Source organism: Saccopteryx bilineata, chromosome 4 (assembly GCF_036850765.1).
Source record: "Saccopteryx bilineata isolate mSacBil1 chromosome 4, mSacBil1_pri_phased_curated, whole genome shotgun sequence".
Classification (NCBI taxonomy): Eukaryota; Metazoa; Chordata; class Mammalia; order Chiroptera; family Emballonuridae; genus Saccopteryx; species Saccopteryx bilineata.
In genome coordinates, this window is record NC_089493.1 from 112,426,123 (window position 1) to 112,451,803 (window position 25,681).

The 25,681-nt window shown below is 42.6% G+C and overlaps 2 pseudogenes; one reads left to right on the forward strand and one right to left on the reverse strand.

Annotated features, from left to right (window-relative positions):
* LOC136335529 (F-box-like/WD repeat-containing protein TBL1X) overlaps positions 1-25,681 on the forward strand; it is a 108,882-nt pseudogene that overhangs the window by 42,503 nt on the left and 40,698 nt on the right.
* LOC136333953 (F-box-like/WD repeat-containing protein TBL1X) lies at positions 1,794-24,848 on the reverse strand (annotated as a pseudogene).

Below are 25,681 nucleotides of genomic sequence, written 5' to 3' on the forward strand. Positions count from 1 at the left end.
GCCACAAAGGTAAATGCACCCACAGATGCTACTCCCGCCTAAAGAGCAGAAACTTCTCCCACCACCCCAAAAGTATTCCTCTTCCTTCTGCGGGGTCTGCCCTCCACTGCCCCTGTCCTCTGGGGTGTTCCGCGGCCAGTGGCCACAAGAATCGCTTTCTTAGACCCTTCCTACAATATATCTTTTAAAACTCTGAAAACCACACAAAACTCTCTCTCTCTGTCTGATGGCTATTTTAGGATTTTTAAATTATTTTAACAAAAAAATAACTTTCTTTTTCCAAAAATACTCTGGTCTCTTTTTCTTATAAGTCATTTTTTATCTCCTGTAAAAAGTCTCCCATGCCCTGCTTTCTTGCATAAAGCACTTATTCCGCGCTTAAAGTGCCCTCGAGTCCTAACATTATACCGGGATGGAGGGAAGGGGGAGGGACAGAGGGCAGGGGGGGTGGGGAAGGAGGAGGCTTTCCATCAAAGGTACAGACATCCCCATCCCCAGGCTGCAGCTCCTGCAAATCAAGACCAGATCAAAAGGAGGGAAAGATGGAGAGACAGACAACCTCAGAGAGGAGAGCCAAAGCAACCCCCACCCCATCGCTGACTGAGGGCCCACAGGACAGTACTCCATCCGACAGGACAGCCACGCCCAGAGGTGTCGGGCAACAGAGTGTCTGTTTTACAGAACCACGCAGTTCAAGGGTAGGGACTCATTTCCGAACATCCTTTGCCACAGCATCTGGAGTGTCTGACTCCTCGGCGGGGAAAGACCCACCTCGCCAAGAGGAGCTTTCTCCTCTCCCTCCGTCTATCAGAACATTTTGCTTTTCTTCTTGGTTTGGCACAAATATTCTCTCCCTTCAGTCTCAGCCATCACAGCCCATCTGGGTGGGACCCAGACATCACACTGTCCCCCCTTCGTGCTCTTCGGGCTGCACACCCACGTGGGAACCGTACTCTCCACCTCCAGTGTTACAGTGTGTGTGTGTGTGTGTGTGTGTGTGTGTGTGTGTGTGTGTGTGTGTGTGTTTGTCTGTCTTTCTGTTTCAAACTTCTTGATGAGAACTACATAAAAGTATAGGCTCCTGGAGCCAGGGGTAAGTGAGTTTTAAAGTCCACACCAACGCCTTATGCGCGCGCAGTTCTGGAGCAAATAGGGTGGAGTCTGAAAAATGCTGTAGCTGAAAGCACGTTAATACTGGTCCTAAGAACTCTCGCCTATCTTCCACACGCTGCGTGTTTACTCCACAAATCTAGAACACACACCTGCACTGGGAGGTAGTGAGGAAGGGAGAAAGAGAGAGAGCCCCTGTTATCTTCCAAGACAGTGCAAAGGTACATTCTGAACTGAGGTTGGCTACTCACATGGCCCACCAATTCTGTTTTATAATCAAAGTTTTATTGGTACACAGTTATGAACCTTTGGACCAGCTCTAACAACAGTCTCCACTTGCTGAGCATCTGACCTACCCACCCCAATTTAACATTAACAGCACGGAGGATAAGAGCCAGGTGACAAGCAATGCCAGGAACTAGCACATTGGTAGTGTCACAGCCCAGGCCTCCAGTGGAAAGGCAGGTGAAAACTAAAGTCTTAGCACCTAGGCTTTGAGAAATTGGAGGCTACAACAGGAACCAGCCAGACCTCCCATTTCCCCTTGCCTTATGCTCCAGAAAAATCTCAAAAACTACATATCTCATAGGACCCAAGAGACCTGTGAAATGCAAGGTCATGCCTTATCAGCAGTATGTCCAGGTTGAAGGCAGAAACTTGAGGCTGAGATGAAAGTAAGTTTCTCAGCCTCCGTCCTCGGGTCTCAGCTGGCCAGCTTTCTCCATTCTGCCCATTCCCTCCGCCTCTAGAAAATCCTGGGTACTGCTGAAAGAGCTGTCGGGTGCACTGGTGCCCACTTTGTCCCCTCGGACATTTCAGCAAACCTCCACGATGCTGCAAGTGCCTCGGTAGCTGTGCAGGAAACTTCCACAATGCAACAAAAAGGGTCATTACACGTGATGTGACGGGGGCTCAGAACCTTGCGGCAGTGCCAGGGCACTCACCACCCTCCAGTGTGTTAGCACGGAAATTCTCAAACACCCAGAAGCTAAAAAATTTTGGCAAAATCTTTGGTGGCTGTTAAAAGTGTCTCTCAGACTTCCCACTACGTGACTGTACCCAACCTCTGACTGCCCACGAAACCCGCCTCTCCCTTTCAGCTGAGGACACACCTTCCACAGCCTTTCTCAGATAATGTCTGATGGCAGTGAGGACACTAAAGTGGCGGGGGACTGGAGATGGAGCCAGTCAACAATATTATACGTGTTTATATACGTAAAGAAGGAATTGACCTCACACGGATTCAAGTAAGCTTTAAAATGTCTCAAAGAGAGTTGTAATTTACAGAAAGGAGTGAAAGTTTTTGATGAATTTTTGACAACAGGTGGTATCTAATGCCATTCATCTAAGATGTCACTTCACAAAGCACCCATCACTATTTCTAGTGAGCAACTCAAGCACAGAGACTCTTGCATGTTATTCCTGGGATGCGTGACATAGCAGGTGGCCTTATCTGGGCTTTAAGAGTCCACGCAGGGCCAACTATGACTTTTCCCTCTCCAAGAAGATAATGTTCTTGCAAAGCCGACCCTGGGAAGCCTGAGGTCTCAGTGAACCTTGGCAGTTAACCTGGCTCATGTAATACCAAACCTTGCCATGTGAGGGCACAGGCTCAACACAAATGCGAGCCAATGTCATCCCAGCTACAGGGAATCTGAAAGGCGAACTGGAAGGACAGAGAAGGGGCATTGATTCTACTCCAATACCCACAAAACAGGTCACTGGCCACCTGCAATGGCTCTAACCACTTCTCTCTTCCATCAGCTGGAGACCCAAGACCTGTCTGCCCAGCGTAATACTGTTCATTTGCCTGCTTCCCACAGACTTCACTCTTATGAGTCAGAATTCTCTAGCCTGACCAGTGGTGGTGCAGCAGGTAGAGTGTCAACCTGGGATGTTGAGGTCCCCAGTTCAAAACCCCAGGATCTCTGGCTTGAGTCCCCCAATCACTCGCCCCTGTCAAGGCGCATATGAGAAGCAGTCAATGCACAACTAGAGTAAAGCAACTATGTGTTGATGCTTCTCATTCTCTATCTCTCTCTCTTTCTCCCCATTAAAAAAAAATAAATTATCTCTTCTTCCAGTGTGGGCAGAGATACACACGGTGGCTGAATTTCAGAAAGGACTTGGGGGAATTACCTGGGTGTTCCAGATATGCACGCAGTTGTCAAAGAAACCACTGGCCAGGTACTTCCCATTGAAGCTGAAAGCTATGCTGCAGACAGGCTCCTGGTGCTTGCTGAGTGTGTGGATGCAAACGCCATTCTCTACTTCTCACAGCCAGACTGTGGAATTGAATGAAAGGCTAGAAAGGATGTGAGGAGTTGTCACCATGGAAGCACCATGCTTTCTTCTAGTTTCCCAAGATGGTTAGCACACAGAGCTGGGAAAAAGGAGTTCTACAGCTGTGAGCATTTGCAACAGAGATTACTCTCTTTTATCTCCATGCTATTATTGAGGAAACTGACCTAGACAAGGTTCATCCATTCCTGCATTTCTATACCTATGGATGGTAAATACTCCTGTAGGACATTTACTACATTCCCTAAAATGGTCCCACATTTCAAAACACAACACTGATCATTACCAACTGCAAAACTAGGAAGAATGAAAATGAAGAGAATAAAAGTTTTAACGCAATGGCAGTAAAAATACAATCATACACAAATATGTACCCATAGTTCTGAGACCTGCAAGTTTCAATTCTTCTCAATGTTGAAAGAAAGAACACTACACACTACAAAGCTGCTATGGGCATTCTTTCTCTCCACAGGGACTCCTGAGGCACTGCTACACCACTTTCTGACTAACAGGACAGTTAATGTTTATACTGGGTATCAGGTGAGACAAAAGCAACCTTGCAAGCCATCAAAATGTGATTCTGATATGTTCATTATCATCGTCATTCACGTGGGTTTTTTCTGGTCTCAGGGTTCAGCCTCTCAGCTGATGCAGGAGTTCCTTCCTTCTAGTATTTGCTAAGTAATGACCTCCAATCAGGCTCATCCAGCAACAAGGGTACTTGCTGCAGGGGTGACTGCCCGGTAACTGCCGTATCACAGAGACGAGGGCTCGTCCCCCCTTGCATACAGAACTGTGGCAGCCGTCACCTCTCCCACTACTCCTTCTCTGCACGGAATAAACCTACTGCTGCTTCCTGATAGTAAGACATTTTCCCTTCCTCCAGTTCTGCCTTCTCCACTAAACACACCCCCACACTTGTTTTCATCATGGGTTCCAGATCTCTAAGTAGTCCTACACAGCCTCTGAGTCACATCAGCTTATTCTTGTAAACGTTCTTATTGATACACAAGAGAGTGGAATTTTGTATTCTAAATGCTGCTCTCTGAGTGAAATGTCGTAACAGTTCTGTTGACTGTAGCTTAATGTCATGTAGTTTTGAGTGGACCCCTGTGACCACTTATAAATACCCTTCCTCAGACTGGTGCCTCAGAGGGTCAATATGTAAATGGTTCAGACAGAACTGGATAAGGCTGGGGCACCCGCTAGTGCCCCTTAGATTTCTAATCACCTGCACCTCCGCATTGAATAAAGTAAACTAAGCTCAAAGCCTATGCTAAAATCTTTTTCTTTTTTCTGTCATAATAAAACCCTTCAAAGAGCAAAGTGCCAGGCACTCGGGCACACAACCCAGCCCCTGACCAGCGTGGGGGTTAAGAGAATTCTTACCTTCAGTGGGTGTCACTTGATAGCTCTATTTCATGGTGCTCTGTCAAGGTGAGCTTCCATTTGTATATTTTGGAAGCATGCTGACAATCACGACACATCTTAGCAAAATTTTATGTTTCCTTTGACACAAATAATGCTTACTGGTGACATTTCTGTTCTCTTTGATGGAAATAACATTCACTGATGATAACATTTACAAAAAAGGACAGAAAAAGTTACTGTCAGATAACTATTACAGCCACCGTGAGCAAGGCTGCTTTGAGGAGCCCAGGGAGAAAGGACCATGGGCCATCTCTCATTTACCTTGTTAGCTTGATGTTGGAGTTTGTGTTGTTTGTGGCCCGGCCGGTCGGACTTGAATTTATGATGTATATCTCTTTGCTATGAACCTGAAAATCACAAACACATGTGTTCTGCATCATACTCCAACTCTTTAAGAACACATGGGGACAGCGTAAGCTCTTGCTGTTTCTGCAGCTGTGAACAGTACAACATCAGTCATTCTGTGAGTGGCCATTGGGTCTGCAGCTCCAGAAAAGTTCACTGACCCGCAAATCACTGCCAAGGTAGAGGCCGGTGCAAAATACGGAAGGCACCAGTGGGAAGGCCATGGGGGAGGGGAGGGTCTCAGCATGATCCTCTAATGATTAACAGAAGTTAATTGATCACAGAGAGCCATAGAGTAGAAATGAAGAGAATTTATAGTGTCAGGAATAGTGTCTGTGACAAAATTTTCAGTCACAGCTGCTGTGAATGCAAGACTACAGTTGTTGTCCAAGATCAAGCAGCCCATGCTTCCAGACCACACTACCTTTAATGTCATGTCATCCGAGCAGGATGCTAGCAACATCCCGGAAGGATACCAGTTAATGATGTTGACCTCATTCTGAAAAGGCGCAAAAGATTTTGAAAAAAAAATAGAGGCCCAAGAGTAGATACCTCAATTGTCCAGCAGGGGGCAACAGCGCACAGTCATCTCTGAAAAGTGAACTTGCAGTTATGGGGTATAGAGCGCACCACCCCAAACCATCCCTCTTCCTCCTTTTCTTACTCTTCCTTTTCCACTTATACAAAGGCATGGCCATTAATATAAAAGCCCTAGGGGCTCATACACACTGCAGAGATCTGCTCCAGAAAGACTACAAAGAGCTTCAGGTGCCAACTACAAAATGTGATGAGAAGTCAGTTGGTGCCTGAACCTTCTGGACTGAATGTTAATGTTTTCCACCAAATTTAGAAAAACTGAGTATTTCTATTCTCTCTCTTCTGCAATCTGCTGTTAAACCCATCCATTAACATTTGCTTATTTTTCTTATTAAGATCTTTATTTCAAACATACCTCTCAGTTTTCAAATTTCCATTTTACTGTCTTTTTAAAAGAATATTGTTTTCCATCAGAGAGGTGATTAGTTAAATTATATATATATGTATATATCTATCTATCTGTATCTATGTATTACCTATATATAATACATAGATAGAGTAACAGGAGAGCACATTTCAGTGGGAACTTGGGGAGGGAGTTAGGGGCAGTGGATGTGAAATGGGAGCATGTTGTTGGGTGGGGTTAGGGTGTTATATTGAGTGGGACACTTGAATCACACTCAAAACAACAAATTTAAAAATTTAATAAGAAAAGAATATAGTTTTTCTTTTTCTATAGACATCTCCAGTGTGCTCACTCATTATGAGTGTCTTATTTTTTATGTCCTCATATGTTTGTCTCATAGCTTCATTAAGTCTTTCCCTTGAAATCCAACATCGGGTCACTTCAGGGTCTGTGTTATCTGCCAAGCAGCCATAAAGGGCTGTATAGCACTAACTGTGTGTCCTTGGAAGGTATTGACGGAGCAGTCACAGCTGAGTCTGCAGACGTGAATGCACATGTCTGTGCTACAGGAAGCAAAGGTAGTGTTGCTTTGCCATTTTACACCAGAGCAGGGGCTGTGAGGCAGGAACAGAGGGGGGACATCTGCTGTGCAGAGAGCTCGGCTGCTTTAGAACCAATCGAACCATAGTCGAGAAGCTTTATCTAGTAACACAATGAGAATAATGGTTTCCAGCAGGAAATAATGCCTTGTCCTGAAAAATGTGAAAAAACAAATAAAACCTGGACCTTTCTGACCCAGGGAGAGGACAAGGGACCATGTCAGAGACAGCTAAACTACAGGAGATACAGGTCTCCACACGGAAGAAACACGTGATCTGTGGTCTTCCAGGTCCAGTGAATTGTAAGCTTTGCAGGGAAGGGAAATAGTGTATTCTGCTGAGAGACGTTATAAATGGATGCTTAACATGAAAAGTGTTGGCAGAAACTTACTGATATTCATCTTGGACTGGCGATTTTCTTAAAAAAATATACAGCCCCTGAAGGCAGAGTTCTCCTCATGACACACATTCCCATGTCACAGGAGTCAGCACACTGGTGTAATGAGCTCGGAATGTGTCACTCAATCCTCGTGACCAGAAAGACAGGAATGGCTTTGACCCTTACTTTAAATATAAGGAAACCAACTAGACTGACCAGCTACCAGCTGGGCACAGACGTCTCGCACAGAGATGACTTAAAAAGGTCAAAATCTGTAGGCTGGTTCGGCAGGGACTGTGGAAACTGCCTTTGGGGAGTGACTTTTTAACAGGTGGGAAGCTTTTATTACAGCACAACAGAAAGTGTTCCGTCCCTCGAGTTGAGAATTTACCTTATAGTCTGTCCCCTGAGTAATCATGGCCCTTGCTTGGAGCATTCCCATGACACTGAGATGGGGCTGTGCTATATTAGACCATCCTTGGGGTCAGCTGTCCCTCAGGTACCCCGAACTACCCGTCAGCAACAACTCTGTCCCAGTGCAAACATCACATCAGGGACATGTGATCAAACAGTGCATGCTCACCCCACACATTTTGTGCTTCCCTCTGCATGGAAGACACAGCCTGTGGCCTCTGTGTTTCTTCAGACAGTCCTTACTTTGGGGGTCGCTGGCCATCTCTAAGTGAAGAGGCTGCACCTAATGTCAGGTGTGGGTCACACAGAGCATGGGGTATCCAGTGGGAGTTTTCAAACTGGAGTCTCTAGACCCTGGCAACCCCACAGGGGCAGCTGTGACCTCAGTTCACGAAGGGATGTGGTTAACTGTTACGCATCTGCACTGATCCTGCTTTCATGACCTGTGTCTGGGAATTTGGATTGCCAGCAGGTTCCCACCATTCCTTAACTGGTAAGGACAGCTTCCAAAACAAAGCTGTGCAAACAGCGTAGTTTAGTCTGCTTTCTGGCTAGGAGTATGGAATTGGGGTACTGCCAGGCAGAGAGGGCCAATGAGACCCCCCCCCATTTCAGTCTCGAACACTGGGCCTCTAATGAGCTTCCCTGCCAGAAGAAGCTCTACATTGACCTGTCCTGGGCGGTGCCGCAGTGGAGATTCCTGGACGTGCTAGACTTTGTCCTGTGTGCCTCTCCTTGCCTGGTATGGCTTTTGTGAACAGCTGGACCTGGGCAGGGACAGGGACCCCAAACACAGCCACCTTATGATAGTAGAAAAAAAAAAGTCATACCGGCCCTGTGACTCCTTCCTTGCTGTGTTTTCAACGTTTAGATGTTTGGGACTCTGTACCTTGCAAACCTTGGAGCATCGCTCACAGCGAAATGGGTTTCTACCCGCCGAGTGAGAGTTCACAAGCATGGTCCTTAAGCTTTAACAATGACTCAACAGAAAATTTCATAATGGACTGTGAATTACAGTTTCTGAATTACAAAACTAGAACCAGACTCACCAGAATGAGACAGAAACTGCTGCTTGACCTCCCCTGTGTGGGCATCTTAAGTTATGGTTGTCTGAGTTCCACAAATCAAAAAGAAAATGTCAGTATCTAGTCTCTTTGCCAAGCTTTCTGTAGAAACATTTATGGTGCAAGAAAAGGTAGTGAAGACCTGGCTGAGTAGCTCAGTTAGTTAGAGTGTTGCCCCAATACAGCAGGTCATGGGTTCAATCCCCAGTCAGGGCACATACAGAAATCAACCAAGAAATTAATAAATAAGTGGAACAACAAATCAATGCTTCATTCTCAAATCAATCAATTAGTTAAATTTAAATAAGAAAGGCAGTGAACCCCTTTTCCTTCCAAACTAGCACTGTCCAAGGAAACAATTATGTGAGCCACACAGGGAATTTTGCGTTCTAGTAAGCTTTCTAAAAAGAACAAAGAAGCAGTTTTAGTGCAGTATGGCCAAAATATTATTGTTTCAACATGTAACCAGTGTGTCAATGAGATATCTGGTACTCTTTGTTGTCTGGTCTGTGGAACGCCCCCACCCCATCTTCCCGTCAAAAGCTGAGAAACCCATAATGGTGCTCATCCAAGTGTCTTTCTGGAACTTTGCAAATGAAGAGTTGAGAAGAAATGGCCATTTCTGCAAACACCCCTGACAATCGCTGCCCAATTGGGGACAGAAGACAGGACGGAGCATGCATGTTATTCTGGGGTGAAGCCCCACCAGACTGGTCCATAAATAAAGAAAAAATGACATTTCCCCCTCAGAAGACAAAGTAAATCTTGAGATCTTTTGAACCTACAGGGAGACAGGAAAGTGTTTGGAGACAGCTCAGCAAACACCCCTGGAACTAACATCTCAATGAACCAAAACTTTCCACATTCTGGGAATCTGTATACCCCCTGGTTGATGTCAGTAATGCTTCTGATTAAACAAGAACTGGTTATGAGCTGTGCTGCCTGTACAAAATTTCCAAGGGAAGCGTCAGAGCTGTATCTCTGAAACCTGGTTCTATGCATTCTGGGTCAGTTCTAGACTGACCAACATCTTTAATTCATTTGTTTGGTGGATTAAACACTTTTTTTATTTTCTTAAGTCAGAAGCAAAGAGGCAAGAGAGAAACCCTTGCATGCACTTGATTGAAATCCTTCTGGCATGCCTACTAGGGGGCAATGTTTTCCCATCAGGGATGTTGCTTTGCTGTAACCGGACCTGATTTAGTGCCTGAGGCAGAGGCCACGGAGCTGTTTTTAGCGCCAGGGCAAATGTTGCTCCAATGGAGTCTTAACTGTGGGAGGGGGAAAAAAGAGGCAGAGATTAAGAAGAGTGGCAAAAGTGGAGAAGCAGATGGGTGATTCTCCTTTGTGCCCTGACCTGAAATTGAACCTGGGACATCTACATGCTGAGACAGTGCTCTACCATTGAGCCAACCAACCAGTGCCTGATTCGAACACTTTTAAATGTACTTACTGGGACACACCTGGCACTGGGAAGAATATACAAATTCACAATTCTGGTGCAATTTTACTTTTTGCATCAATAATTGAATAATTTTATTAATGTTTACATTGAATCATATAACCCAGACAATGAAAACATTAAGAAGCAGAAAAGCTGGTAAGAATCTAAAATATACTTTCACCCCTTGTGCTCAAGCACCCACTGAAGTAGGTCTATGCCAATGTCCCCCTAAACTCTAATTCCTCCCTATGTATTGTTTTGTAGAACATTATTATTATTTATTTTGTGGTTGACCAGTGAAGGCAGACAGTTCACAATTTGAAACATGCACATTCCCTGACCACACAGATCCGTGTCTGGTAGTCAGAGTGGGGTCAGGTAGAAAATGAGAAACAAATATAGAAACAGCCCCTGAGACAACAGGAGGCAAGGACAGAAAGAACTCTCCCAAGAAAACATTGGGAATTTTGCACACGGGTCTGCAGAGCAGTGTGACAGACTCAAGAGTTGACTTGCTATCAACAAGCAGTAAGGTCACATCACAGCGAGGAAAACTGTAAAACATGACACAGGTTGTCTTGGCTGCTTAAGAGTAAACAGAAAGCTTTAGATTTCAAAGAAACCCTCGTTGTCTAGAGATTCAAGATGCCGTATAAGCCAACACTCACTTTGTCTATGCCAGCACTCAAAATGTAGTTCCCCTTTTTGTTCCTCTTCAAGGCAAAGATGGGGCCTTCATGCTGGCCCAAAGTGCTGGCCAGGTTACCTGGTGGGTAAGTCAAACGACAATAATAAACACATCAACTTCAAAGCCACAGTCAATCCACTACACATTCCTGCACCAGAGTCTGTCTTGTTGGACTGTAAACACAAGTGAGGCCGGGTTTATCATCTTTCATCCATATTCTTGCACCCCATCGCCATACAGATTTTATCTCTCTGTGGGTTAAAAAGAGACAGCCAACAGAAACAGCTTAGTAGGGGCACCTTCTGATCCACCACAGGCAACCTCTTACCCCAGGACTAGAATATTCTTCCACCAATAATGGATGCCCTGTTAAAACTTATCAACCCCAGCTTGACCAGTTAGATTAGTCATAGAGCATGAGCCTAGCATGTAGAAGTCCTTGGTTTGGTTCCTGGTTAGGGCAAAGAAGAGTAAAACCCATCTGCTTCTCCAGCCCTCCCCCTCCTCTTCTCTCTCTCTCTCTCTTTCCTCTCCCCAGCCTTGGCTCTATTAGAGGGAGTTGGCTCTGGGCATTGTGAGTGGCTCCATATCTTCTCACTCAGGCACTGAGAAAAGCTTGCTTGCTGAGCAGTGGAGCAGTGTGCCCGATGGGCAGATCATCGTCCCCTAGGAGGCTTACTAGGTGGATCCTGATTGGGGCACATGTGAGAGTCTGTCTCTTCCTCCTCTATTCTCACTAAATTAAAACAAACAAACAAAAAACAACAACAACATAAAATTTATCAAACCTGATTTGACTCCAGGCAGTCCCTGGATTACCAAAAAGATAGGTTCTATAGGTTTTAAAAGGTGTAAATATTCATAGTCACAGAAAAGTAAAAATAAGTTAATATAACCAGTTAAGTAGCATTTAATACATAAATGTACCTGTTCCAATGAACATACAGATGCAACTTTGGAACAAACCCCTGGAAGCTCCCTTATTTGTATCCTGGAAACTCCCTATAATTTTTGTGCATGCCTTCTAAATTAAAATGTAAGTAGGCCCTTGCTGGTTGTCTCACTTAGATAGAGTTTAGGCCTGCTGTATGGACATCCTGGGTTTGATCCCAGGTCAAGGCACACTAGAGAAGCAACCACCTGCTTCTCCTTCCCTCCCTCCCCCTTTTTCTCTCTATTCCTCTTTTGCAACCAGTGGCTTGACTGATTCGAGTGTGGGCCTGGGTGCTGAGGATATCTTGGATGGTCTGAGTGTCAGCCTCAGGCACTAAAAATATCTTGGCTGATTTGATCATCAGCCCCAGACAGGGGTTGCTGCATCAGTTCTGGTTGGGGTGTATGTGGGAGTCTATTCACTCTTTCCCTTCCTCTCACTTAAAAAAAGAAATAACATAGGGAAAAGTTACAGTGTGCACGAGGAGACTTTTCTGAGCTTTGGACAATGTGTCCGCATGGAGATAAAAAAAGAGTTTGTGAGGAAATGATGGTACAGGCAGAAACACTTATAGAGTGAACAAAATCAAAAGAAGTTAGAAAGATGGGTGGGTCCCACGTGTATGCGCTCGAAATATCTGCTGACACAACTCCTAAATCCAGGTTCTGGCCAATGCTGACCAACTGGTGAGTATTCCGGCCTCCACAACATATTTACACCCCAAATATGTGACTACTTTGCAAAGAGTAGGGACTGTCCACAGTCATAAAAACGTATCTTAGTTTAAACTCTAAAAAGCACATGTCTCACTTGTAACAACAACAAATATAACCGACACAGTCTCTCGTCGTCCTGTGCACTGACAGGAAATGTATGAAGGCTGTGCAAAACTCGATGGTCAGAAACCAGAGGGGCAGAGAAAACTAGTCACCGCCTCACAAGCGCTGAGTGCTAGCTGGAGTCTGAGAGGAGGTAACTTTTGGTTTTGTATTGCTTCTTTGTTTTGTGGAAAAATCCCGGACATCCAAGGTAAGAAAAAAGAGGTTGCCATGGTCAGGGAATAAATCAGCAAGAAGTCAGTGCCTTCCAAAAATGTGGGTCACTGGAAGATGTCACAGGAAAGCAAGTGACAGAACACAAGAACCAATGCTCCTTTGACTTTGAAAGTCAAAGAGAAAGTGGAGGGAAATGGACAAAGGAGAGAGAATAAGAGACAACTCCGGGAAGTCTGAGGAGATGGCCTCTCGGTAGGTGAGACCCGTGGAATGGGTTGCTTGAGGGCAGGACCCTCGGATATGCGCTGCCGTGAGCACACTGGGCAGGGCAAGAACCATGTGAGAGGAGTAGTGATCTGATACAGGAAAGCCTGGGGTACAGCTGTGTGCCGAGTCACGGTGGGAGAAAGCATGGAATACGTAAAAGAGACTTGGACGAAGATGCCAAGCATGGCTTAAAGGTCAGCAGAGGTCCCTGGGCTCCTTCCCCAGAGAATGGGAGAGAGAAAAGCCAAAGGTGTGGGTGGAGGAGTGGACAGGGTGTACTGAAAAGAACTGTTATAAAACAAAACTGAAAAATGAACCCACTGGTGTAAAACTGGCCCAACAGCACACTGAGCCCCAACCTAAAAAAAGTTTTCAGAATGCTCACCAGGTGGGGCTGTTCCCTGTCATGAGGAGGGAGCTGGCTTCTCCCCGTGGGCCTAGCCTTCCTTCCATCCTCCTCCCCAGTCCACAATTTTCCTTTTCCGTTCCCACTGCCAGATTAACATGAGTATATAAAACTTGTAGTTTGTTTATTTTGCAGAGTGCAAGGTAACCCTTCTTGTGAAGCTTGTCTGCACAGGAACCCCTCCAAAACTCCTCCGTACAGGTCCTCTACCCCTGCTCTCCAAGGATATAAGCCAAAGGCTCTTTATGAACAGCAGGCCATACTTTCTTAAATTTTTTTCTCTCTCTGTTTGGCCCATGACCTTCTATCTTCACCACACTTCTCTCATTCCCACAATACACTGTGCACCCACAATATGCCAAAGCGGCTGTAATCCTTATCTTTACCACAGTACTGTACTCTGTATTTTCCACAACTCCTTTTTCTACGCACTCTGTGCCCGACCTGTGATAGAACCCACACCCTCGATGCTTTCAGATGACTCTCTAAATGTGCTAACCGGCCAGGATTGTTTTTTCCCTTTTTTATACTCATCAGTCTCCGTGGCCCACGGTTATGGTTTCACGTTGTGTCCAGTGGATGAGAAGCCACACACCAGGCAGGACTTATGTACTGAAAACATGTTCTTGAGCATCTTCTGTGTGCTAGGTGTCCCATGAGTCACTACACACAGTGAGACTCTTCATTCTGCTGAGATACAGAAAACGAAAAGAACAAGTAGTTGTGTTCTATGCCATATTCTGGGGAGGCTATGAAAAAAAAAACAATCAGAAATGTGCAGGAGAGTGCTCTTGGGTACGGTGTCCTGGGTGCCTTTGCAAGGAAGAGATGACATTTGAATTGAGAACTTCCAGAAGTGTAGCAAGAGATATTAGAATAATCTGAATTAACAGAGAAATAGAATGGCCTGTGGAAGGTGAGCTTGAGGTGTAAGAGAGAAAGAGGCTGAAGCTGCCAGATGATGCGAGAGGAGGCTTCAATTGTCCGCCAGGATCCTTAGTGGAGGAAATTGAGGTGCTGGCTATATCCACAAAGGGCAGTCACTTGCTACTGGCATGGTTGCAAAGGTCACTGTGACTTGTGGCTTCTGTCCGTTCTTCACAGGCAACCTAAAACCTGGCATCCAGCAGGATGCAAATGAAGGAACGATTCTGACACCTGTTTCAAAGGACTCACACAGAGTCTGAAAAAGATGTGTTCCTAGAATGAATACTCAACACTTCAGGGTGTGTTTTAGCAGAGAGAGATTTTACTTTAATTCTACTGATAACCTGCTCCCCACACCCTCTGGAAATCATGTGGCATCATCTGGGAAAAGAAAATTTGGAAGTGCTTAATTAAACAGGGGTGTTTTCACTCTGTTTGAGGAAATCCTGAAGTTGAATACAGGAAGTCAGGCAACCACAAAAATTCACGGTGACATCGTTCCTAAATGTGACCTTCCTGAAGCTTGTGAGACACCTGCCAGTACATTAACACCATCACAACCCTTTCTCACTTTCTCTCCAGGTTCTGATGCCAGCACAATCTAAATACATATTGTAAATTGCTCCTTAATGAGTTTGACTCTCTTCCAAAAATCCAGAAAGTCCTGTGAAAGGTATTTGCATTGGCCATGACCCATAGCTCCTGACTCTACATATCTCATTCTTTAGACATGTTTTTTCGCCTTTCCACCTCCTCTCTGCTGGGATGTAAGGCTCCACATTCTCACACTCATCAGCATGATACAGCGTTTTTCTGAGGTTTTTCTCTGAGATTAGAAAAATTGCCCATAAGCGTGCTCTTGGGAAATCAGGTATTCTTTCTAGACCGCTGGTTTTCAAACAGTGTGCCACAAACCTATTTTAAAACATATAATGTTTATTTAGTGAGGGACAGTGACCTATTTTCTCTTAGACAGTCAAAGTAAAAATATGAGATGATTCAACACAACAATAGTCATCTGGTGTGGATAAATCAAAACTATGCTTATTTTTTTAACATCAGTGTTCTTCAGAATATTAATAATTAGTTTGTGTGGCATAAGTTTCAAAAGATTGAAAATTGCTGTTGTACACAAATGCTCAGCAACTATTGTAGACACTGTAATGTAATGCCTGGCCCTAGTTTATTATTATTATTATTATTATTAATTTTAATGCAGTGACATTGATAAATCAGGGTACATATGTTTAGAGAAAACATCTCCAGACTATTTTGACATTTGATTATGTTGCATACCCCTCACCCAAAGTCAAATTGTCTTCCATCACCTTCTATCTGGTTTTCTTTGTGATCCTCCCCTCACCCCACCCCATCTCTCTTCTTCCTCGGCCCCCTCCCAATCCCCCCCACCCCACCCCCATTACCATCACATTCTTGTCCATATTCTGAGTCTCATTTTTATGTCCCATCTATGTATGGATATATATAGTTCTTAGTTTTTTCTGATTTACTTATTTCACTCTGTATAATGTTATCAAGGTCCATCCATGTTATTGTAAATGATCCGATGTCATCATTTCTTATGGCTGAGTAGTATTCCATAATATATATATACCAAAGCTTTTTAATCCACTCGTCCTCTGACAGACACTTGGGCTGTTTCCAGATCTTCGCTATTGTGAACAATGCTGCCATAAACATGGGGGTGCATTTCTACTTTTAGAACAGTTCTATGGTGTTCTTAGGGTATATTTCTAAAAGTGGGATAGCTGGGTCAAAAGGCAGTTCAATTTTTAATTTCTTGAGGAATCTCCATACTATTTTCCACAGTGGCTGCACCAGTCTGCATTCCCACCAGCAGTGCAGGAGGGTTCCCTTTTCTCCACATAATCGCCAGCACTTATTCTGTGTTGTTTTGTTGATGAACACCATTCTGGCTGGTGTGAGGCGATATCTCATTGTGGTTTTAATTTGCATTTCTCTAATGATTAGTGACATTGAGCATTTTTTCATCTGCCTATTGGCCATCTGTATGTCCTCTTTAGAGAAGTGTCTATTCATTTCTTTTGCCCATTTTTTTTATTTTTTATTTATTCATTTTTAGAGAAGAGAGACAGAGAGAGACAGAGAGAGAGAGAGAGAGAGAGAGGAGAGAGAGACAGGGAGGAGGAGCTGGAAGCATAAACTCCCATATGTGCCTTGACCAGGTAAGCCCAGGGTTTCGAACCAGCGACCTCAGCATTTCCAGGTTGATGCTTTATCCACTGCACCACCACGGGTCAGGCACCTATTTTTGATTAGATTGTCTTCCTGGTGTTGAGATTTACAAGTTCTTTATAAATTTTGGTTATTAACCCCTTATCAGATGTATTGTTAAATATGTTCTCCCATTGTGTAGTTTGTCTTTTTATTCTGTTCTTGTTGTCTTTGGCTGTGCAAAAGCTTCTAGTTTGATATAGTCCCATTTGTTTATCCTATCTTTTAATTCACTTGCCTGTAGAGATAAATAAGCAAATATATCACTGTGAGAGATATCGGAGAGCTTACTGCCTATGTTTTCTTCTAAGATGCTTATGGTTTCATAGCTTACCTTTAAGTCTTTTATCCATTTTGAGTTTATTTTTGTGAATGGTGTAAGTTGGTGGTCTAGTTTCATTTTTTTGCAGGTAGCTGTCCAATTTTTCCAAGACCATTTATTAAAGAAGCTGTCTTTACTCCATTGTATGTTCTTACCTACTTTGTCAAATGTCAGTTGTCCATAGAGCTGTGGATTTATTTCTGGGTTCTTTGTTCTGTTCCATTGATCTATATGCCTGTTCTTATGCCAGTATCAGGCTGTTTTGAGTACAATGGCCTTGTAGGATAACTTGATATCTGGAAGTGTGATACCTCCCACTTTATTCTTCTTTTTTAAGATTGCTGAGGCCATTCGTGTTCTTTTTTGTTTCCATATAAATTTTTGGAATATGTGATCTATATCTTTAAAGTATGTCATTGGTAATTTAATTGGTATTGCATTGAATTTATAAATTGCTTTGGGTAATATAGACATATTGATGATGTTTATTCTTCCTAAACATTTGCACGGTATATGCTTCCACTTGTTTGTATCTTCCTTGATTTCTTTCATCAATGTTTTATAATTTTCTGAGTACAAGTCTTTAGTCTCCTTGGTTAAATTTACTCCTAGATATTTTATTTTTTTGGTTGTAATAGTGAAGAGGATTGTTTCCTTAATTTCTCTTTCTGACTGTTCATTGTTGGTGTATAAAAATGCCTCTGATTTCTGAGTTTTAATTTTGTATTCTGCCACTTTGCTGAATTCATTTATCAGGTCCAGTAGTTTTGTGACTGAGATTTTAGGGTTTTCTATATACAATATTATATCATCTGCAAATAATGATAGTTTTACTTCTTTTTTTCCAACTTGAATGCTTTTTATTTCTTCTTCTTGTCTGATAGCTGTGGCTAGGACTTCCAGGACTATGTTGAATAAGAGTGGTGAAAGGGAGGAACCCCTGCCTTGTTCCTGATCTTAAGGGGATTGCTTTTAATTTTTTGCCCATTGAATATGATGTTGGCTGTGGGTTTGTCATAGATGGCTTTTATCATGTTGAGGTATGTTCTCTGTATTCCCACTTTTTTGAGAGTTTAGATCATGAATGGGTGCTGGATTTTATCAAAAGCTTTTTCTGCATCTATTGAAATTATCATGTGATTTTTCTCCTTCCTTTTTATGTGATGAATCACATTGATTGATTTGCAAATATTGTATCAGCCTTGCCTCCCCAGAAAAAATCCCACTTGATCATGGTTTATGATTTTTTTTCCATATATTGTTGGATCCGGTTTGCTAATATTTTGTTGAGGATTTTAGTATTTAAATTCATCAGGGATATTGGCCAATAATTTTCTTTCTTTGTGTTGTCTTTGCCTGGTTTGGAATCAGAATTATGCTCACCTCATAAAAGGAGCTTGGAAGTCTTTCTTCCTCTTGAATTTTCTGAAATAGCTTGAGAAAGATAGGAGTTAGTTCTTCTTTGAATATTTGGTAGAATTTACCTGTGAAGCCTTCAGGCCCAGGACTTTTCTTTTTTGGGAGTTTTTTGATAACTGTTTTGATTTCATTTGGTGTAATAAGTCTGTTTAGGTTATCTGATTCTTCCAGATTAATTTTTGGAAGATTGTATATTTCAAGAATTTGTCCATTTCTTCTAGGTTGTCTAGTTTTTTGGCATACAGTTCTTCATAGTATATTCTTACAATCTTTTGTATTTCTGTTGTGTCAGTTGTTATTTCTCCACTCTCATTTCTAATTTTATTTATTTGAGTCTTCTCTCTTTTTTTTCTTGGTGAGTCTAGTTAAAGGTTCATCAATCTTGTTTACCTTTTCAAAGAACAAGCTCCTAGTTTCATTGATCCTCTGTATTGTTTCTTTTGCTTCAATGTCATTTATTTCTGCTGTGATCTTTATTATTTCCTTCCTTCTACTACATTTGGGTTTTACTTGCTGTTCTATTTCTAGTTCTTTTAGATGCAGGGTTAAGTTGTTTATTTGAGCTTTTTCTAGCTTTTTTTTTTTTTTTGTATTTTTCTGAAGCTGGAAATGGGAAGAGACAGTCAAACCTACTCCCACATGCTCCCGACCGGGATCCACCTGGCACGCCCTCCAGGGGCGATGCTCTGCTCACCAGGGGGCGATGCTCTGCCCCTCTGGGGTGTCGCTCTGTCGTGACCAGAGCCACTCTAGCGCCTGGGGCAGAGGCCAAGGAGCCATCCCCAGCGCCCAGGCCATCTTTGCTCCAATGGAGCCTCGGCTGCAGGAGGGGAAGAGAGAGACAGAGAGGAAGGAGAGGGGGAGGGGTGGAGAAGCAAATGGGCGCTTCTCCTGTGTGCCCTGGCCGGGAATTGAACCCGGGACTTCTGCACGCCCGGCCGATGCTCTACTACTGAGCCAACTGGCCAGGGCATTTTTCAAGCTTCTTAAAGTGTGCCTGTAGTGCTATGAACTTCCCTCTCTGTACTGCTTTTGCTGTGTCCCATAAATTTTGAGTTGTTGTATGCTCATTATCATTTGTTTCTAGGAATTTTTTAATTTCTTCTTTGATCTCATTCTTAATCCATTAGTTATTTAACAACCTGCTATTTAGTTTCCACTTGTTTGAGAATTTTTGAGTTTTTCTGTTGTGGTTGATTTCTAGTTTCATGCCATTGTAATCAGAGATGGTGCTTGATATGATTTCAATCTTCTTAAATTTGTTGAGACCACTTTTGTTCCCTAACATGTCATCTATCTTAGAGAATGTTCCAGGAGCACTTAAAAACAATGTATATTCTGCTGCTTTAGGGTGAAAGATTCTGAAGATATCTATTAAATTGAGTTGATCTAGTGTGTTCTTTAAGTCTGCTGTTTCTTTGTTAATTTTCTTTCTTGAGGATCTATCTAGTGATGTTAGTGGGATATTGAAATTTCCTACTATTATAGTATTGCTGTTGATCTTGCCCTTTATATCCATCAAAGTCTGCTTTATATATTTAGATGCTCCTATATTAGGCACGTAGATATTTATAATAGTTATATCTTTCTGTTGGATTGCTCCCTTTATCATTATGTAGTGTCCTTCTTTATCTCTTAATTTATCTTTTGTTTTAAAGTCCACTTTGTCTGATATAAGTATTGCTACCCCAGCCTTTTTATTTTAATTTCCATTTGCATGAAATGGTTTTTTCCATCCTTTTACCTTCAGTCTACGTGCATCTTTTGTTTTAAGGTGTGTCTCTTGTAGAGAACATATGTATGGGTCCTGTTTTCTTATCCATGCAGCTACCCTATGTCTTTTGATTGGATTATTTAATCCATTTACATTTAAGGTTATTATTGATATGTAGTTGTTTGTTGCCATTTTATTCTTTAAAGCTGTATTCCTCTTTTGCTATAGTCTTTTCCCTCCCTGATCTGTTTACAACAGGCCCTTTAAGATTTCCTGCAGCATTGGTTTGGTTATAATGAATTCTTTGAGGTTTTTTTTTTTTTTTGTCTGGGAAGCTTTTTATTTCTTCTTCAATTTTAAATGATAGCCTTGCTGGATAAAGTAGTTTTGGTTGTTTGCTTTTGTTCTGCATTACTTTGAATATTTCCTGCCATTCCCTTCTGACCTCAAGTGTTTCTGTTTAGAAGTCTGATGTCATCTTTATGGGGATCCTTTGTAGGTGATAACCTTTTTTTTCTGTAGCAGCTTTTAATATTTTCTCTTTATTACTTAGCTTTGGTATTTTAATTATGATGTGTCTTGGTGTAGGTTTCTTTGGGTTTCTCTTTAATGGAGTTCTCTGTGCTTCTTGGACTTGTGATAGTTTCTCCTGCATTAATTTAGGAAATTTTTCAACTATGATATGATTGAACAAAGTCTCTACTCCTTGTTCTTTCTATTCTTCTTCAGCAACCCCTATGATGCAGATGCTATTTCTCTTCATTTGTCACAGAGCTCTCTTAGAGTTTCCTCAGACTTTTTTGAGTGTCTTTTCTTTTCTCTTCTCTGCTTTCATGCCTTGATTCCACTTGTCCTCCAACTCACTGATTTGATCCTCAGCTCCATCAATCCTGTTTTTAATTCCTTTCATTATGGTCTTTTTTTATTTTAAAATATTTTATTTATTCATTATAGAGAGGGGAGGGGGGGGAGGAGCAGAAAGCATCAACTCCCATATGTGCCTTGACCAGGAAATCCAGGGTTTTGAACCAGCAACCTCAGTGTTTCGAGGTTGACGCTTTATCCACTGCGCCACCACAGGTCAGGCATTCTTTTTTGATATTGTATTTGTCATCTCTGACTGATTTTTTTTTAATATTTTAATGCCCTTTTTTGTACTTGCTATTTCTTTATTTAGGTGTTCGTAATGACATTCCATTGTTGTTCTAAGATCCCTAAGCATCCTTACAATCATTATTTTGAACTCCACATCCAGAAGTTTGGTTATCTCCATATCACTCAGTTCATTTCCTGGAGGTTTCTCTTGTGGTTTCATTTGGATTGCACTTCTCTGTCTTCTCATTATGTCTGTGTGTTTGGGTGTATTGTTTGTAGAGCTGGTTGAGTCTAGGCTTGGTGTTGTCTGCCTCCAGTTTTCAATTGTATTATTTCTAGGTCTTCTTGGGTTGATATCAGCTATTATTTATAATCTACTTTCTGATTTGGGCCGCTTTGAAGTCTTGATTTGTTTGTTTTCTTAACAGATGATAGTCTTGTTTACTGATCTCAGCAGGGGGCTTATTTGAAACTGTATCCAGAAATGCAGTGGCTGTAACCTGAGACTCTGAAGGCCTCTTCTTCTCTTTACTCTCTCTGGGGGAAGGGTGTTTTCTCATCTTCAGTAGGGGGAGGTGTATCTCAAGCCCCTCCTCTTCACTTCTTGTTTTCAGCTCTGTCTTTTTGTGCTGATTGGAGCTGGAGAGATGTCTGGAGATCTGTGACCCAGAAGCACTTCAGTGTTTTGTTTTTTGGAAGGATCAGCCCCTCCCCCAGCTATGGCCGCCTCCAGCACTGGCTGAGTCAGCTTCTCAGGTCATCCCTTTCTTCCCTCTGCCCCTCACCATCTCTCTCTCTCTTCTTTCTTTTTGGAAGACAAGCCTACCCTTTCAACACACCTCATTCCCTGGTCACCAGGCAAGTGGCTGTGAGCAGTATTTTCTGCTCTTTTCCTTGGAGTTAGAGCCCTTCTGGTTTCTCAGTCTCACCCCCCTTCTGATCCTGTAAACAGGGGAGATTCAGGCGCTCTCTATTAGGTTTGTTGTGGCTTCTTCTTTGCTCCTTGGTTTTTGAGAGCTGTCCTTGTAGTCCAGAGTTGGTTTTTCACACTGATTGTTCCTAAATTAGTTTGTAATCCATTTCGGTAGAGTGAGCTGGGAGTCTGTGCATCTTCCTACTCTGCTGCCATCTTCAGGTCCTGGTCCTAGTTTTTGTATAGTTAGTAAAGTTGTAACCAATCTCACTTCTAGGCCTGAATTTTGTCAGAATAAGACTGTCTGTAAATTTCTGCTCTTGGGTAAGATTTATTGTTTTGTAAAGCTGACCAAATTAACAAGCTTCAGTTGAGAGCAGGATTACGGGAACATCTGTGCTGCAATCTTGCTGAAGCACCACAGGATGGTGCAAGAAGCAGCTACCATTAAGAAGTATTGAGCTTTTGGTCCTGATGTGGTGCTGCAATGTTCCGATTGCATCACAGGAGATCACAGTAGATCGGCTTTGATAGGAATTTCAGCACTAATCCACATGTTGTGTTGAGCAGCGACAGTCAAAGGTATCATTGAAATTGATACATGTTCATATCACTGCCTGGATTGCAGTAATTTCATCATTTAAAAATATATTCATGTATATTTGACAGAGAAATACTGTAATACACACTAAACTTGCAGTTTAGTAAGGTGTCAGCAGCAAAGCAGGATAGTATTTTTAGCGGAAACTGAAGATGGATCTGCCATGCGACAGCTTTTCAGCAAATGCTCCCCCATAAAGGTACCGATTATGCCAGAAGGCAGACAAGCAAAGAAGTCGCAGGATAGCAGGGAACAAGGAGCTAATGTTGCTCATGAAATGGTGAAAGGAGCAGCTACAGTTAGGAAGAATTCTGCCTTTTGCCCAAGGGGCCCTGCAATATTCCCATATTACAAATGAAGGACACAGAAGGGCAGCTTTTATCAAAATTGAGCCTTTAGTTTCCATGTTGTGTTGAGCAGTGACACTGTCAGGAATCCTTGGAATTGATTCATGCTCATATGACTGCCTAGATTTCCACCATCCCTTCAGTTATCAAAATAAATTTTGTGTGTGTGTGTTTGTGTTGACAGAAATACAGTAATATGCATTTGAGTTGCAGACCTGACAAGTGTCTAAAAGCAAAGCAGTATAATATTTTTTAAAATATTATAAATATTGATTTTATAAGACAGAAAGTGGTACAGAGAAAGTGGGACTGGAACATATACCTGTTCCTGTATGTGCCTTGACCAGGGATAGAACCAGCAACCATGGTGCCATGAAATGGAACTCTACCCAACCCAGTCTTTCAGCCAGAACTGCAGGATGCTGTTTTCAGAAGACACTGGAGACAGCTGTGCCATGTGACAAATTTTAGAGGAAATGCTCCCCTGTAAAATTACTGATGATACCAGAAAGCAGCAAAGTTGGAGGAGCAGCAGGTGAGCAGAGCACACAGAGCAGGTGTGCTGCACTGTTCTTGGTGCACCCGAGATGGTGCCAATAGCAGCTTTTATTAGGAATTCAGCCTTTGGTACCAACACAGTGCTGCAATGTTCCTATTGCACCACAGGAGTGCGCAGAAAGGCAGCTTTAACTGAAATTTAGCCTTTGGTCTCCATGCTAAATGTTCTAAGCTGAGATAGTCTCAGGGATTTCTGGAACCTGATTTATGCTCACATCACTGGCTAGGTCTACAGTTTTCTATCAGTTGGTAAAAAATATTTACGTGTGTGTGTGTGTGTGTGTGTGTTTGTGTGTGTGTGTGCTTGCACGGGGGCGATAGAAGAAGATAGAGAGAGAGAGAGAGTGAGAGAGAGCAAGAGAACACCCTCTTCAGTTCATCCAGGTTGCTCGGGGACATTTAGGATGAGAACCCAATTAGTCCGCGTGATCTCTTCCAATGTGTTCTTTTCATTTAAAGACCAGTGTTGTGGTCTTCACGTTGTGCCCTAACTTTAATGTGGTTTTTCAGGCACTTAGGAAATGATTCAAATCCCTATCCAGACTGCATTCAAAAATCTGAGAAAGGGTTCATTTTCAAGTGTGTTGGTAACCAAATACTAACACACTGAGCCCACCAACTCGTTACCTTGTCTACCAGGGTAGCTCGTAATGGGAGCTCAGAGTAACTTTCAACCACCCTCTTTGTGTAGTGAAGACTATTCCGGAATGGTAAAATGAGCTACCATTACATCAGCTCCTTAGCCATTTAACAACCAAATTTCTTTGATATAATGTAATGAGATCAGAAAGCAAAACATTTAGATGTTTAAGTCAATGAAGACTTTTTGGAGACCTCCAACTTTTGCTTTTAGAATTTTGTATTGACTCAAGCAGCCATTGAGTTGTAACCACTCTAGAGGTTACAACTACGTTTATTTTCTGCTTTTTTTTTCTTATTTTTTATACAGTCCACATTGTAATTATATATTTCAAATAGTGCCAACAAAAAACTGTCTTTTGTCTGTTTGAGGGTTGTAAGTTTTAGTCTTCTCAAAAACATACTTCTCATGAAAAAAAAAAAGGTTTGAAAGTCACTCTGACCACAGTTGCTGTGACGTTTTCTCTAAGCTGATGATTTGAAATGTCCTGGCAAAGTGGTCCCTGAGAAAGGCGTCGTTGGCAGCTGCACATTCTCTGGAGGCCGCTGGTGGTCTGTGAGAGAGGGTTTGGAAAGCTAAGAGATTTAGAGTGGCAAAGACCGGAGAGTGCGTGCGTCCAAAATGGCACGGGCTGCTTCTCTACCCTCACCTGGCACGAAGATTGGGTAGAGCTGGACCTGAGTTCTGTTCAACCCCTCTCTCACCTGCTATATCTGCAGTCACAGTGGGTCCTCATATCACCACTATATGTATTTAGATGTGTGTGATTTAAAAAAAGGTTTTTATTTGTTTTTTAAAGAGAGAGAGAGCAATATATTAACTTGTTGTTCCACTTATTTATGAATGCTTTGGTTTCTTCTTGTGTGTGCCCTGCCCGGGGATTGAACCAGCAGTCTTGGCCAGTTGTGAAGTATCTCTTTCTACCTGAGTCACCTTTTAGTGCTGAGCTGGGTGTTCCTTGTTCTAAGGTGTCCTGTGCTCTGCTGTTTATTAAGAATCAATCTTGGTAACCATCAACCAGTTTCCAGTAACTCTGCTCCCAGCTATTGTCACAACTGGGCCATGATGACCAAATTATTTCTAGTAGTGAAACACACTGCCTGGAAACATCATGACCAAATCTCAGGGTTGGTATCTGAGAATAATTAGGCTTTCCAAAGCTCAGATCCACAAATTGGCTTTTCCCAACATGTTATCTGATACACCAACATGCACACACATGGAGCCAAAGCTAAATCCAACACTACCTAAACTCTACACAACTTTAATAAATCTTAATGCACTTCCTCGAGTTTGAACCCACAACCTTGGTGTTTCCTGATGACGCTCTAACTTAGGTAACTGTCAAGGGCCATTCCTGCTCTTCTTTCTACTCATCAGTCTCTGTGGCCCCCAGTTATAGGTTTAGGTTGTGTCCTGTGGATGTAAAGGCATGCATCCAGCTCTACTTATCCACTCAGCACCTGTTCTTGAGCATTTTCTATGTGCCAGATGTGTCACTACACACACCAAAACTGTCCATTTTGCTGAGAGACAAAAAACCCAAACAAACAAAAAAACAAGGAATTT